General features: G+C 46.0%; 1 protein-coding gene across 6 annotated transcripts in view; it reads right to left on the bottom strand.

The window, feature by feature from the left end:
• The window catches only part of TBL1X (transducin beta like 1 X-linked), a 180226-nt gene that overhangs the window by 99544 nt on the left and 63863 nt on the right, over positions 1-16819 (bottom strand). For 5 of the 6 annotated variants that reach the window (XM_074324200.2, XM_074324201.2, XM_074324198.2 and 2 more), the window contains one exon: positions 6549-6622. The exons of the other annotated variant lie outside the window; for it this stretch is intronic. The gene's annotated coding sequence lies outside the window, so the exon portion shown is untranslated. The remainder of the gene's footprint in view (positions 1-6548; positions 6623-16819) is intronic. 6 annotated transcript variants of the gene reach the window in all.

Raw genomic sequence — 16819 nt, 5'->3', positions numbered from 1 at the left:
GACCCCAGGATACAGCACGGACTTTCGCGGATGACATGCGCAAGTCACAGACTCTCCTTTCAGAGTCATCAAGAATCCTTCCCCGTAAAGGTAAGACTTCACCACGCTGATTGCAAAATGTCTCAAACGTTTGTACACACAGAGCCAAAGTTTATACTTTTGCAGACAAATCAAGTCCCTGGAGGTGGAAAGAGGAAGGCAAACGCCAAGACAGGCAGGGGGCACGATGACACGTGCCCGTCACAGAGGTGTGGCCATAAGCTAAGGAGCGGGAGGTGGCAGGAAGTGGGCTGGCACAGGGAGCCATCTCGGCCACCTCTGCCGGTGGGAACGCATCAGCTTGGAAAAGAACAACACTGTGTTAACAGCACGAGAGGGGATCTACGCTGAATGCTGTCGAGTTAGCCGTGCGGGTACAACATGTGTTCACCACACACCAACTGGGACCATTTGCTACAAACACACAGCAGTCAGTCACAAGGCAGACATAACGGGCCCGCCTTTAAAAGATATCTTTGTAAACCACGCCATGACCCATCGATGGACGAGTGAATGCACAAAATGTGGTCCGTACACACACAGTGGACTATCACTTAGCCTTAAAAAGGAAGGAGATTCTGATACCTGCTACAACATGGATGGACCCTGAAGACATTATACCGAGTGAAATACACCAGGCCCAGGACACACACGATATGAGTCCATTTATACAGGAGTCAAATTCACAGAGATAGAAAGTGGAATGGCCGGTGCCAGCAGCAGAGGGGAGGGAGTCATTGTTTAATGGGGACAGAGTTTCAGTTTGGGAAGGTGAAAAAGTTGCAGACCTAACAGTGGTGATGGCTACCTAACAGGGTAAATGCACTTAGAGACACTGAACTGTACACTTACAAATAGTTAAGACGGTCAATTGTATGTTATGCATATTTTAATCACAAAAAAGAATCTTTTATAAATCTGACTTCAATAGGTATTAAGTACACGCACGATTTTTCAATGATACTCTTTTCTTGGGGGACTATTTTCATGTCGTGGGTTCTGCTAAACATTTGCTATTGGGTTGGTGCAAAAGTAACTGCGGTTTACAAGGTTAAAAATAATTGCAAAAACCGCAATAAGTTTTGCACCAACCTAATAATTGTGCCTATGGTCGTCTTGTAAAGGTGGGAAATTTGGAGAATTCCGTAATTATTCTAAGTAATAAAATTTGGAATTGCTCCTGACCGTAAAAAAAAATTACACAAACACTTTCCTTTTTAATAGGAATTTAATTTAATACAAATGTATGAATTCATTTAAATTAATTAAATGAATAATTCAAGAATAATTCAAATAAATTAAATTTTATTAAGTAATGATTTAACAGTTAAATCATAAAATAATTCATTTAATTTAATACCAACTTAATTAATATGTTGAATGAAGTTAAAACTGAATTCATGCCTATAAATTACACATACGACCACGTTGTCAAACAGGTGCTTCTTCATGCAAAGAAAAACATGATTTAGGAAAGTAAATCGAGGTCTGTAGCCGTATTCCGAATTTTCAGTGAATGGTGAGTGTTAGGGCCCCTTTAGAAGGACTCCATGGGTGTGTGTAATTCCTCAGCCGGGCGCTTCGTAGCCCATGCAGACAGTCGCTAAACTACTGGGAAAGAGAGGACAGTGTTGCTATACACGCAAAGTTTCTGGCCATCTCCCAGACCAGCCGAGCTCAACACCACTGACATTTGGCGCGAGATAATTCTCCACTGTGCGAGGGGGTGGGAGAGGCCGTCCTGGGCACGGTAGGGTAGTTAGCAGCACCCCTGTCGACCCTCTCGATGCTGTCCTGTCACACTCACACCCCTGAGCTGTGACAATCCAGTATGTCCCTAGACTTTGCCAAGTGTCCCCTGGAGAGAAAAATCACCCCCGTTGAAAATTACTGTGCTACATTGAGAGATATTTTGGGGATCACCCACGTTTATAAAGAAAACCAACAGGGAACATTAAGCAAAACAATATACTCTGATTGGGGAGAAGAGCCAGAAGCAGTGAAAAGCGTCAGCAATGAAAGGATTCTTCCATCACTTTCAGGGCCCCTGATGCCCGTCTTACAACCAGAATCTATCACCAAGTTCAAGCGTTTATTCTTGAATTTAATGCAGCAAGAACTTCATTTATGTGCATATAAGTCAAATCCACTAGACTACCAACGCATTGGTTGGGAAGAGACAGCTTGGGTTCGAGAGGAAAGGAATTCCCAGCTTGTGGGAATCACTCAGCAGCTTTCCTGACAACCTGCAATGAGAGTCTGTGGGGCTCCACGCGTGACTTCTGTATCACACAAAGCAGCGGAAGAAAGGAAAGGACACCGAATACATCTTAACCGCAGACTGGAAGGCGGGAGGGGCAAAAAAGACCTGAACTGTGTTATCCATCAGTGCTTCATCGAGGGCTTTCCACAGGAAGCCACAAGAAGCGCCTGTTGGATTCAAGTTATCCACATGGAATTCACGTCTTCAAATCAACAAGCTGGGGTTCCCCAGGCACCTGTGAGGCTTTAGCGCTTTGGATAAGACAGATGAGCAATGCCGCACTCTACCCCCCAGGCCTGGTGATCCGACCATGTGAGACGCCAGCTTCAGTCTGACCACCCGCCGCCCCCCACCCCGCAGTGGTTTGGTCTTTAACCCGTTCCCTGCTTCATCCTCAGCACCACGTCCAGTTCTAATTCATTCTAACGGGGAACTCTTCAGGTCCCAAGCATTGCTTCTCTCACCATCGTGGCACCTTCTGGCTACAACTACCTCGATCAATCCCTTCTTGGATTTTATGAATAAAAAGGAATCAGTGAGAATTGGCTACCCACCCCAGTTACTTAGACCCTCTCCCCCCCCCAAAAAAAAAGGCAATCAGAGACACATAAGAAAGCAGAAGGCAAGAGCTGAGAACAAGTTACACACAACACACACACATAAACCCACACCCACTGGGCAAACAGACGCAGCCCAAAAGCAAACATTGGGCATTTCAGGGTCCTCAGTCACTTGCAAGAAAAGAACTAGGAGGGAGAGGGGAACACGGGATGACACCACAACGTGCCCGTACCATTTTCTTGCACTAAAACACTCTGAGGTAGGGATGAACTTGCCTATTGTACAGAAGAGAAGACCGAGGCTCAGAGGCTTTAACCAACTCCCCATGTCGCAGAGGGTGCAGGTGATGGAGCAGGAGGTGAAGCAAGAGCTGTTGAACTTCAAGTCAGCCCTCTCTCCTCCCCTTCTGTCCTCACATTGATGGTGACCGTGATCGGGACAAAGCGTGCTCGTGCTCTCACTCCCAGCGAGCTGACCCGCCAACGGAAACATCCAGGCCCCTCTGAAGGCAGTTCCTGCAGACAGCGTGGATGGACAGCTGGCTTCCAGGTGGTTCTTTGCAGCAATAAGGTGGGCACATGCCCACCCAAATGGGCCCTTGATTCTGACTTAATCACCCCGACAGCTGACAACAGCAAGGGCTTTCTGAGGTCCCAGCTGCAGAAGGAACTGGAAGGTGTCCCCTAACTTGACTCCGTCATACACAGCAGTTTTCCACATGGAAAGTCTCACTCTCGGTACTTGCCTGGCCAGAACTTTCTCTCCTGAGCATGCTCTGAAGGTGGAGAAGCCCAGCCTGGCCCCTGCACCTTCTGAACTTGGTGGCTCCAGCCAGCAGAGGGACAGGGAACAGCCAGGCGGGGGTCCCCAGCGGCCATGGGAGGCTCTCAGCCTCTCAGTGCCATGGTTCTCTTGTCTGGACAATGGAAGCAACAATGGTGCCAACCTCAGCGGGCCATCTAAGGGGTCACAAAACAGTGTCTGGTTCACACACACCAAAGCTGTGCAAACGTGCTCACAGTGTCTCTCCAAACTGGAGAGATCCCAAACGCCCTTGCACGAGGGAATGGGTAAATGAACACTGGACATCCCCACATGGCCTATGATTCAGTATGAAGAAGGCACGGGCTGGGGCAGCCGGATGGCTCAGATGGTTAGAGCGCAAGCTCCGAACAACGAGGTTGCCGGTTCAATTCCCGCATGGGATGGTGGCCTGCGCCCGCTGCGACTAAAGATGGAAAACGGTGACTAGACTTGGAGCTGAGCTGCGCCCTTCACGACTAGAGGGAAATACGACTTGGAGCTGATGGGCCCTGGAGAAACACACTGTACCCCAATAGTCCCCAGTAAAACTTAAAAAAACAACAACAAAAAACCTGAAACAAATTAAAAAAAAAAAAAAAAGAGGAAGGCAGGAGCTGCTGATACACACAACTTGGATGGATCGCAAGGGCTACAGGCTGAGTGAAGAAAGGCAGTCTCCAAAGGCCACAAGTTGTAGGACCCCATTTATGACACAGTCTTCTTGAAATGACAACATTGGAGAGACGGAGAGCTCAGTGGTTGGCAGGAGCGGCCAGGGTGGCCATAAAGGAATAGCACAGAAGCTTCCCTTATGGTGAGGATCAGCTCTGCATTGGATGGTGGCGGTGGTTGCACGAATCTATACGTGGGAGAACATTTCGTACAGCTGTACACACATGCATACACACACCCGCACACAAGCGCACGTAAAAACCGGCCAGATGCAGATAAGGTCGCGTTTGTCTCAACAGGGCCAATGTCAAGTTCCTACTTTGGACAACGCACTCTCTTCACGTAAGATGTAATCACGGGGGCGAGGAAGGCAGGTGGCTACTCTGGAACTCACTGTGCTATCTTTGCAACTTTTTGTGCGTCTAACACGATTTCAAAACAGAAGGCTTCAAAAACTCACAGTGTCTGATTCATGAACTGATACAATGCGGTCTATTTCGCACAGTGGGAAGTATTTGGCAATTCCAAGGAATGAAGCACTGTGCCACGCGCTACAACATGGAGGGACCTTGAAAACATGCTGAGGAAAGGAAACGGGTCAAAAGGAACACACAATGTAGCATTCCATTTACATGAAACATCCAGAATGGAAGTCACATGGTGGTTGTCGGGGGCCAGGAGGGCCAGGAATGGGAAATGACTGCTAATGGGATCAGATTCTTTTGGGAGTGATGGAATGTTTTTAAATTGACTGCGGTGATGGTTGCACAACTCAATGAATCTGCTGAAAACCACTGAACTGTACACGTCAAATGGGTAACGTGTTGCTATGTGAGTTAAAGCGCAATAAAGTTGTTACCAAAATACGTGGCACATAGTAAGTGTTGGCAAATGTTTTGTCATGATTTACTATTCTTTCTGCACCTGCGGCCGTTTGGTAGAAGATTCACCTTTGATGCTCTTTCAATATACACGCTGCCCCTGCATTACCGAGGTGGGTGAATCCTGCAGGTGTGTCCAGGTGGACACAGATGGCAGCTCTAATGTGCAGAGAATCAGAATCAAAGCCTCCTGTGGACACTTGTGCAGGCAGGGTCAAGTTCAAAATCCCTCTTTTTCCTTACGTCCTTTCTGTTCCCCCTTCACTCCCCTCCATTCCAGACGGGTTTATCAACTCTTCCCTCCCTCCCCCCAAAAATGCTTTCTTATTCCTGGTTCCTCACCTTTGAGGAACCCATCTACAGCACACTTCTTCAGTGCACAGCAAAATCCCAGCCACCACCGACCCCAACTCAAGTCTCCCTTCCACGAGGAGGGTCCGGCCTTCCTCGGCTGACAGACCCTTCCTTGGAATTCCCACAGCAGAGAACATCTGCGCCATCCATGGGACAGTCATCCACAGCCCAGCTGTGCACCAGCCACCCGCCTGTAGTGCACCCATAATGCCTCACCCCCAAACCAAGACATATCTCCTATATCTTTGTATATTCCACAACGCTGCACAAGAGATTCAAACAATGGTCATCCCAGAAACCGACTTTTTTTTCATGCAAAGTGGTCTGAAAAGGATGCTTTTGATTCGGGTAAGACATGGCCTCATTGCCAATGGGATGAAACAGAACAGCCAATATGGCGGCTGCAGACCCAGGAGGCCCCGTTCTCGGTACGTCTAGACTTTCTACCCCGACACCAGTCCTTGCAGGGTTCAGATGAAGGAAAACACCTCCTCAGGGGCCTACGTCACAGACCACGCTGCCTCAGGACGGTGACAGGCAAGGTGTTTACAGAAAATTGTCGCTGGGTCACACGTAGTGACACAGCAGCCTGTCAATTTTCCAAACACATTCCGACAGGGACATACAAGTCAAAGGGAACCTGTCAGAAACCGCTGTTGCTTATCAGTCAGCCTTCTGAGGAAAAACAAGTACCTCAAATAAAGCAAACACACTTCAACCATCATCCGCATTTCCCCTGTCCTAAAATTTCTGACTTCCAGAAGCTAAATAAAAAAGGCTTGTTATGAAGTACTAATGCACATAAGCATTTTTTTTTGCTAGCAAAGGCACCTCTTACAGGAAATCTTGAGAAATGCCTGTTTCCAGTACATACTGCCAGCACAGTAATATTTAATTTTTCAACACGGAAAACATGGAGAGGGCAAAGGGACATTCATGACATAACACAAAATCCGTTTTACAACTTCACTTACTCAGAGCCAAATGTCAGCCAATTCCTTCTTCCTTCTGGGGCTTATGTTTAGGCCTATTTTCTGTCTTCCGTTACCTGGTAATGAAAAACACCCAGAGTGAGGCATCAGGGTCCATGAAAACATTCTGAAGCGCATTCTCGACCGCTCCATAAGCAGGCAGATATCTGCGATCGGGGGGTCAGAAAGCTGAGATGATAACTACGACCGGTGGTGCATTTCAGGCTTGCGTCTCTGTTTAGAGCGTACAGGACTATCGTTCACACAAACCCGTTCAAAACTTCCCCGGTCTCAGAGCCCATGATGATCCTGTCACTTCCATAACTGAACAATGTACTCAGCTCGAACGACAGATGCGTTCTTCCCCACCACCCTCAAGCACACTAACTGAGAACACAGGTATTTCCAGGTTCGGTGCAACTCGGCTAATTTTTCACTGACGACAACGCCTCATTCAGTCTTGTGGAAAAATGGAAATGGCGTTCAATGCTGCTCTGGTGTTAGGGACACAGAGGGTCCCAGGCCTTGGGGAGCTGACCCACCCTGGCAGTGAGAAGGGGGAAGTTGGTGATGGAAGAGCAGGAGCATTAAAACCAGCAAGTAGATTGCCAAACGAGATCATTTAACATGAGATAGAATGATTCAAAGTCAGACTGGGGAGTGGAACAGAAAGTGACCAGGGGTCAAGTTTACACTGGAGGCTGGGACGGAGCTTTTTGAGGTGGGAGTATTTGCATGGGGATGGGTGAGAAGGGCCAGGCTGTAGACACAGCAAGTGCAAATGTCCTGTGGTGAGAATAACCGTGGTGAGGGAGAGGCAGGCCAGTGGGCTGGGCAGCAGAAGGGAGTGACGGCAGGACTGGATCCCAGGGGACTCTGCAGCCAATGGAAAGGGGACTGCCAGGTGGAATGGATATGTGACAGGGAGGGGGGAAAGAGAATGCAGGACGACCTCCAGGTTCCAGCTTGGGAAACAACTTAGTAGGTGGTACCATTTCCTGGGACGCAGGAAGGCTGGGGGGAAGAGAAAGCAAGACTCTTTTATGTGTTAACTTTGAGAAGCCCCTTAGACCTCCAAGTGGACTGGTAACAAGGTAATTAAATACCCAAGTATGAGCAAGTGGAAGAGGTCACAGGTAAGCCTGGGAGCCATTCTCTAACCACGATCTTTAAAGTTATGGACTTGGGTGGCCGGTTGGTTCAGTTGGTTAGAACGCGGTGCTCATACCACCAAGGCCGCCAGTTCGATTCCCACACGGGCCAGTGAGCTGCGCTCTCCACAACTAGATTGAAAACAATGACTTGACTTGGAGGTCAGCTGTACCTTCCACATCTAGCTTGAAAAACAACAACTTGGAGCCAACGGGTCCTGGAAAAACACACTGCTCCCCAATATTCCCCAATTAAAAAAAAAAGAAAAAAAGAAAAAGCTACAGGCTGGGACGAGAGTATCGAAAGCAGGGTTTCTGCAGCTCAGCACTGCTGATGTTTTGGATCAGACCATTCTCTGTGGTGGGGGCTGCCTGGGCACTGCAGGATGTGTGACACCCTTGGGCTCTACCCATGAGGTAGCAATCCACCGCTGCCCCAGCTATAACCACGAAAACTGACCCCCAGATGTGTCCCCTGGAGGGCACAACTGCCCTGCTGAGAACCACTGGTCTGAGACTGCAAGACCAGGATCCAACCCTGAAAGAGAGGAGCTTGCCAACGAGACATGCAAGGGGTATGTGTGTGGGAGGTAGCAGGGAGTCCGCAATGGTGGGGTGTCCTGGCTTGTAGGAACAAATGTCTCTCAAAAATCAGGGAGGGATTAGCATATAACTGCGGCTGACAGGCGAATGACAGGGAGGGCAGCAGATGACAAGGGATTACACTGCATCCTCTGCACGAACACGCATTGTGTGGAGAAATCTAGAGAGACTTCCCGGAAGAGGCGAAGCTCACCTTGGCCCATAAAGTCAGGTGAGGAGGAAAAGAAAGGGGCTGCACCTTGAGTGGTGCTCGAGGCAACGAATCGGGGCAAGACGACGGCACCGAGCTTTGTAAAAATGTCCTGACGCACTCATGGTGCTCGGGAAAGAGGACGCTGACAGCGGAGTACCAGAAGGGTGGTTAATGGATAGAACGGGGCTGCCCCTCCCAGCAGGGGGAAGAAGCAGCCGCCTGGGCAAGGCAGTCCTGCAGATGGCATACTCCCAGAGGGGGCTTCTCCCAAATGCTGGACCACTCACTGTAGTTCCACCTCAGCAGGAGCCTGCTAGCTGGCTGGGCCAACAAGTAATATTCCATCTGCTAAACCTTGTGTGTGGGGGGCCATCTCAGGGGAGGGGACCAGAAGTCAGGAGGCAGGGACCCGCCAACGGGGAGCTCCAGGCCCGACCAGTAAGAACAACTGCAGGGTGGTGCTGGCTCAGAGACCGCCCCGCAGCGGGAGACCCGAGCCTTTTCTCTCTGACCTGCGCCTGTATCATCCTGGCCCCAAATCCCAAGAGCGCTCCAGTCTGGCCCATCAGCAATTGGGCTAAAGAAGCACCTCATGAAAAGACAAGACGCGACGTTTCCTGGCTCTTTGTCTTCATTTTCTCTAAGCTTGCAAGGGCACGTATCCCCACGGACACTGCCCAAAACGCTTAACTGTGTGCAAATGCTGACAAACTCAGCCAAATGTTACTGCCCATTCTTCCCTCCTTCCACAGCTGTGCACATACACTGCATTATAGAAAAAGTTAAAAACAAAAACAAAAGCAGGAGAACAGAGTTACGGGCCTCACTTTGCTCCTAATTAATTAGAAGAAACTCTCTGGGGACCAGAGGTTCCTCAGCTGTGAAATGAGAATATTAGATTATTTATGACGTTTCATCCGCATCAAAAAATCCGAGGAACCATTTTCCTGTTGACTTCCCTTTGTAAAACGTCTAAGGGAAAACACTCGCAGAGAACTGAACCAAGAACTTGCAAAAGGATTGCCAGAGGAGGGTGGGAAAGAGGATCGTATGTATCCATCTGTCCCGCAGACAACAGAGCTCAGAAATATACCCAAAGGGTGCACTAGTTTTCCAAAGTTGCTGTAACGGTGAACGATTCCACTCCAGAGAAATTCGAGTTGTAGCGTCATGAAAACAACGCAAAAAATCCGAAATGTGTTTTCAGAAGCCACTGAGCATGACAGACAGGGAAGGTGCAGTTTCCTCCTGAGTCCTCTTCTGTTTTCAGCGAGCCCTGAAATAACCGGGCTAACAGCCAGGAGCTGAAACAGGTACTGGCATGTAACGGGGACAGTCGAGTGCCAGACAATTCTGAACCAGCTCATTTGCTACGAGGTTCAAGTTCTGTGTAGTGAGGCTTTGGTTTGCTGCATTCTCCGTACCGAACAGCATTTTAGTATTTTGAGGCGGCGCATTCAAACACAGATTTCACATCCTTTAAATCAGTGGTGCTCAAATGGGACTGATTGTATACCCCCCGTCACCCCCCGCCAGGAGACACTGGGCAATGTCTGGAGACATTTTTTAGTTGGCAGGACAGGAGGAAGAGTGGTCCTGGCATCTAGGGAGGCCGGGATACTGCTGAACAGCTTACAGCACACAGGACAGCCCCACCCTTAGCCAAGAATTATCTGGCCCAAACAGCACTCCTGCCAAGGTGGACCCTACTAACATCATTTTACAGGAGGTATAGCTCCTATATACTTTCATCTTCCAAACCATTTTTTTTTTTCTTTTTTTTTTTTTTTACCATTTTTATTTTCAAAGTAATACATCTACATAGTTTTTTTAGAAAGTGAAATACAGCGGAGGCAAAGGACTGCTCTTTTTAATTACAAGCTCTTTAGCACCATCTATCCCCAATTCTATTTCCGAAAGCAACCACTTTCCTACCTTAGAACTGTGTGCGTTATTGGAAGTGCTCCCTGGTATTGATTTCTGCGATTGCTGAAGAATCTGCTTATAAGGTTCCCTATGAACTTCAGACCTTCCTTGATTGCGTCACACAGAGAAGAGAAAGTCTGGCTTTTAAAGTCCCTTCCACCAAGGCTGTGCTTACCTCCTCCCATCACTCCCCCATTTTCCCAATAGTAGAGGTGTTTGGGGTTAAATCTATACACACTTCTTCACAACGGAATGGGCACTGCTGAGCAGGCAGTGTGCTACGCTCACAATCGCTTTCTTACACAACTTTTGTGTTTTCCTGCGGTTATGAGTTGCCTTTGATTTTAAGCCTTAGTTTCCTTTGTATTCGTTGGTGATTCTTCCCACACTCTCCACAATCTTTCTCTTTTTCACATGATCGAACCCTCACATGTCAGTTCCACGTCTTTCCACTGCTCCCCTCCCCTGCAAACATTACACACCAGACCTTCCTTGTGAATTTTCCCGTCTCTGCTCCCCTCACACTTGTCAGCACGAGCCCCAAAAACACAGCAATGACTGGAGCATTCCTTCTGTTTCTGGGATCCCAAATCTCCCTGTTACTTGATTTACTCTCTCGTTTTGGTGGGGGCTTCCTGAGAAGTGCTGTATGTGAAAAGCTACATTTCACTGATGTCCTGAATATACGTAAATAACTTTATTCTGTCCTCAGTTAACAACCAGTCAGTCAGAGGAATGACTTCACAATTCTGAGTAAAAATTATGTTCACAGACCTCAAAGCTCAGTCTGTTTTCCAACTTCCAGTGTTGCTCTAAGACATCTGATGTCATTCTCATTCTAGATCCTTTTTTTTGTTTGTTTTTTTTTTTTTTTTGAATCCAGGAAAGTGCTTACAATACTGCCCTTATCCCTAATATTCAAAAATGACATGGTGACGAGCCTTCGTGCAATAATTTTTTTTTTCGATGTGCTTAATTTTTAGTCAACTGAGCTAGTCAGTTGGTGTGAAATTTCTCTCCTTCAGATTTGAGTTTTTCCCCTCCTTTCCCTGGAATCCCTACTAGGCAAAAGTCTGAGTAACTGTATCTCGTCTGCCTGATAAAACTTTGGTACCTTCACTTCCAATGATGCATCCATCAGTCACACAAGCCTGCTGAGAACTTGAAACGTGGCTCGTACAACCAAGGAACTGACAGCATTTTTATTTAATTTTCATCTACTTAAGTTTAAATAGTCACACGTGGCCATATAAGACAGCACAAATCTAAAGATTATGAAAAAGGGGGGGAAGACAACAAAGGAAAAGGAATTGGCTTTTGGGCCAACTCTAAGATGCCATTCAAACTTGGGTTCAGAAAAAACGATTGGGTGCAATTTCTAAATCCCCACCATCACTACTTTCACTGTCACGTTCTATGCTTTAATTCCTGACAGTCCCTCCTTCCTTATAAGAACTGGAGCACTTTTTAGAGTGGTATCATGCAAGTAGAAACATCCCTCTGTAGCTAAGAATGGGTTTTGTTACACCTGCTGTATACACAGGGCACTGAAGTGCCCTCCTTTCTCCTGAGGGGTGAGAGAAAGGTACCTCACAAAACAGAAATTTGCATTACAGGGATAACAGTCACAGCATAAAAACGAAGCACAGCATTAAAAATAAGAAAACCAACAGGATAGACAAGACAAAAGGCAAATTCCTGACAGCAACTTCTTTGTATGGCACCCTGACACTGCATTCAGAGGGCACCCCCACCATCCCCTGCTTTGGTAAGAAACACCCCTTCCATATACTGGGTGCTCCAGAGGGTAGGAACTAGAAAGGCATATCAGGGAATTCTCTGTGTGTGTGTTTGTTCATTCATTCATTCGCCCATTCATTCAACAAATGGCACAAGCATAAAAACTCTCATTCATTCATTCATCCATTCATTCATTCATTCATTCATTCATGCGTTTGGTCATTCATTCAACAAACGGCACAAACATAACAAACTGCTATCCAGGCATACTATTAACAATGACTGAGGCAGAAAACAGAACAAAACCCCCCGTAAGTCCTGTGCACCGTCCAGAGCTAGTGAGCCCATAGTTTCATCTGACTCACTGGGAACCACGTTCACGAACGTTTAGTGACCAGAACACAGCAGGCCCATAATAGGTGTGCATTCAAAACAAATAAAGAGCAGCAGTGAAACGAAAAGATACATCTTTTTTTTTCAACTCTGAATAAAAATAAACATACTAACACTGTAGGTATGAAGAAATAAACATTTGGGGGAAATCGTTCATTTTTTTATTTAAGGATCAATGGGGAGACACATTTTCTTCATCTGTTGTTCAGATAAGTTACTCAATACCCATTTGTTTCTGCAAACTATGGCATTTTATTATGCGTGCGGGTTTTCCAGTTCCATGTAAAAGTATGAGCTATTCCAATAAAGAGAGAAAGAGGCACTCAACAAGACATTTCTATAAACCTGATTTCTTCTTTAATGTATTCTGAGGCTCACTAACAAGTATTTCATGCTTGGAAAACTGGCAAAATCAATACTTATCAACACATATTGAGGTACATGAGGGCACGTGCATTTACCCACACCCGACGCCAGTAAGGTCCGTCCACATGTCACAAATAAAAATCACTTCCCAACTCACCCCACAAAATGCCAAATAAATTCCACACAAAAAGACCAAGATGTGATTTGGCACGTGGAAATCTGGTATGAGATAAGGGAATAACATGACCCGATTGGGCTTCTAAGTCTATAATCCATCCAGAGCTAATAACAATGGGAAAAACAAAAAACAAACCCACGGCAAATTTTAATAAGCAATTAGTCATGCAGTATTTGTTTCTCAGCATTTACCGTTATTATTGTTTCCATCAGAGCGATAGATTAAATTTTACTTAGTGGCAGGAAGCTCATCTTTGGTGAGAGAAAAGGAACCAGAACATTTAAAGATGATATAGCAAAGCAGTGGGATAACAGTTTTTGTATTCAGCAAAGTGTTGCTCAGCAGCAATTCGAAGCTGCCCAGATATTGTACCAAACTCTATCAAGATAATCCTCATGTGATACTAATCAATGTTTGTTTACAGATGACAGAATGTATCAGGAGGTAGGAAAGAATCCTAATGATACTCTCCCTCACCTCCCAAAGCACTGTCTCTACGTCCTGCAATGGGCATGAGGCATCATTTTAAACGTACCTTTCAAGCACATTTTTTATGTAGTCACTGAAATAATCACAAAAGTTTCAGAACACCTTATGGTCCTGGTGTCATTAGGTTTCAGTTTCTACCATTATGTTTCAGTTTCTATCATTTGCAAAACACAGCATCCTCCCCCCTCACCTGGAAAGGTCAAGCTGAAAGGTCTTCAGCTTCATAACAAACACAGCAAGCAAATCCCTTCTGTGAAACAATTACATTGAACGATTTCCTTAAAAAAAAAAAAAAAAAAAAAAAGCAAAAAACAAAACAAAAAAACCCTCAAAATCTAGGACACTGGTTTCAAGGGTCAACTAACTCAAAACTAACTCACACACACACACACACACTCCTATTCACAAACCAAAGTGCTTTTTCAAGTGTCACCTCCTTATTTAGGACATCAGAAAGGTGTCCTAAATAAAAATAAACACTAACATGAAAACACCAACACTCTTAAACACATTCACTGGAGTTTCCCAATACTGAAGGAAGGACATCTAAAATGACTTTTCCAAAAATGGGGACTTGTTTTTAAGCCTCAAACTCCACAATTGGGAGACAGCGGTCCCCTGGGAGTTCTGGTCTAGTTTATACTGAGGGTCAGGGCTGCTCCCAAACCCTTACCTCAGTGGTTCTGAACTGGGGGTGACGGTGTCCCCCCAAGACATTTTAGGTCGCCATAAAAGGTGGTGAGATGTTTCCGGTAAGTAGTGCATAAAAACTAGATCAGTGCCTACAACGGGCCGCTCAGGAAGAATGACGTAATTCCATGGGCATCGGGCAGTGGAAGAGGTCAAAATGAAGGGCACGACAGGTGTCGTCTGAGGACAACAGGAAATGGGACAAACGGGCTGTGAAGGAATCTCTCCCCACCCCTTGTATACCCTTGGGCCAGGCAGCGTCAGCCCTCCACCTTCTTATCTGTACAATGGGGAGAACCAACGGCCATTGTTCACGAGGACCTTAGGGGTGCACACCACCGTCCGTACGTGGAAAGAGCAGAGATCCCTGCCTCGTACACGATGCACTGAGCTAAGTACGTACTGACTAAAACCGCTTTGGCCACTGCAGTCTATACATTATGGAATCAGCTTTGGCTCCAGACAAGAACCTGTGAGCTTCCTGGTTCCCTCTCCCTGGAAACATGGGCGGAAAGACACTCCATTACATGGCTGCTGGGAGGAAGAGAGACACGCATTACACATAAACTCCGTAACAAAGGTCCTGGCCCGTCACAGCTATAAATCAGAGGCCGTTATTGTTGGCTATTTTTAACAGAGAACAGCAAAGGTCCTGAGCTGATCCCCCAAATAGCGCAGTTCCAAATCTTTCCTTCTCATCAACCCAGAAACAGCTCTTCTCTCTGCACTAACTCTTTCTATTAGGTTAGTGCAAAAGGAATTGCGGGTTTTTTCCAATTATTTTTAACCTTTTAAACCGCAATTGCTTTTGCACCAACCTAAGACTTGTTTCGCGAGAGACATTTAAGCACGTTTACTTCCATAGCCTCCTTTTTCATATCCTGCTTTTTAACACAAGTTACGAAGCATATTCAAGGTTCTGAGGCCCGGTTTGTCAGTGGAGTTTAGAGGAAACTGCTGCACTAACCACACTGATGGAAGCAGATCAAGAATTTCCGCTCCATTCAATGAGCCGTTAAGCCCAAGAATTTATTTAAAAAAAAATGGCTTTTTCCCCCCCAGTAAAATGAAATGATTCAGGAGCTATGCTAATTGTTATGAACCTTTCTCTCTTAAACTGATTTTAAAGAACTTGAATTTTCAGACTTGAAAGGCCTAGAAAGCTTTACCTTGGATCAGCTCGACAGCTGCTTTTGGTACACTCCTCATCACACTAAATTTAGAAATGCACTTTGTCCTGATATACCTCAACAGGAAGCAGCTCGTTAAAATAGGATGCCATTAACACATCTGAATCCAAAAGCTATAGTGAGCCGAGTCTCCGAGAAGCCAGAGAGCTCTCCTTCGCTGAAATACTTCATTCCCTGCCTGGGACCAGACAAGAAGAAAAAGATCCGAGGTGGGTTCCAAAACCACACACACAAAACAGCAAAAATAAAATAATGAACTGGGTACATCAGGGCAAACGCCGGTCATGGCACGAAAAACGGGACAAAGCTGAGCAGCGAGGACGGTACCCAAAGTTTGCCACCCAACGCAACTTTCCATCAGCTGGAAGGCAACTAGACATCTACTCCAAGAAACAGGTAGGTTAGGTGCTTGAGTCACAGTATCCAAAAAATGTTTTAAAAGATACAAGTATTAAAACCACAGCTTCCAGCATTTGACACATGTGAAGCATTTCTCCCACGGGTCCCAGATAGGACACAGCGGACTCATTACAACTCTAGCGGCAGTAAACCTATCCATGAGATGTACCATTGGCCACTTCCTAAAACAACCCCCAGTGTTAGCTAACTACCATACAACCCCAAAGCACAGCTAAGTAAATCACACTTACGAGTGGATAAGCAATATGGTACCAGCGTGCAAACCTCTCCACAGCCTGGTTTACTACAAGGACACATTGTCACAAGTGCTCCAAGTCTCAGCTGGGCTGTGGGTCTCTTGGGGTTGCAGAATCACAGTGCAGTACATTGTAAACACGTTTCGGTGCCAATAAATAATACCAGTTCTACCACAGCAATTTTAACAGTTGCCTAGTAACCCACAGTACAGACCAAATCAGATTTACATCTTTCACCATTGTATTCAACTCCTTGCTATGGTAAGTGATGGCTTGATAAACAAGCAGAACCATTTTTTAAGGGGTCAAAAATTTTTGTGGGCCACCTACATTAAAAAAAAAAAAGAGCTGTACTTTTATTACCTGACGTTTAAGGGAAAAAGTACCTAATGGCAAGACTACCTCATGGCAGTAAATTCAATAATGCCTTTGAAATTACTTGCACTTCTATCAATCACAGTAGGTCTACAGATATTTGCAGAATACCAGCACACACGAGACAATCGACTGAAATCCATAAACAACGCCGCATGTGCGTACATGAACAAATTTCCAGGCTTCCTGAGAAATAACGATGAAATATCTGGCATGCAAACTTTTTCACAAACTTGAGTTGAGAGTGTCAGGAAAAACGTAAGGCGCGAGATATGACTCAACTTCAATACACTAACATACTCGTGTCTTTTTGCCTGAGGCGCT

The sequence above is a fragment of the Rhinolophus sinicus genome, chromosome 18 (genome assembly GCF_057876585.1).
Source record: "Rhinolophus sinicus isolate RSI-liver-muscle chromosome 18, RSI-T2T, whole genome shotgun sequence".
Taxonomy (NCBI): Eukaryota; Metazoa; Chordata; class Mammalia; order Chiroptera; family Rhinolophidae; genus Rhinolophus; species Rhinolophus sinicus.
This window is presented reverse-complemented; position numbering and strand designations above follow the sequence as displayed.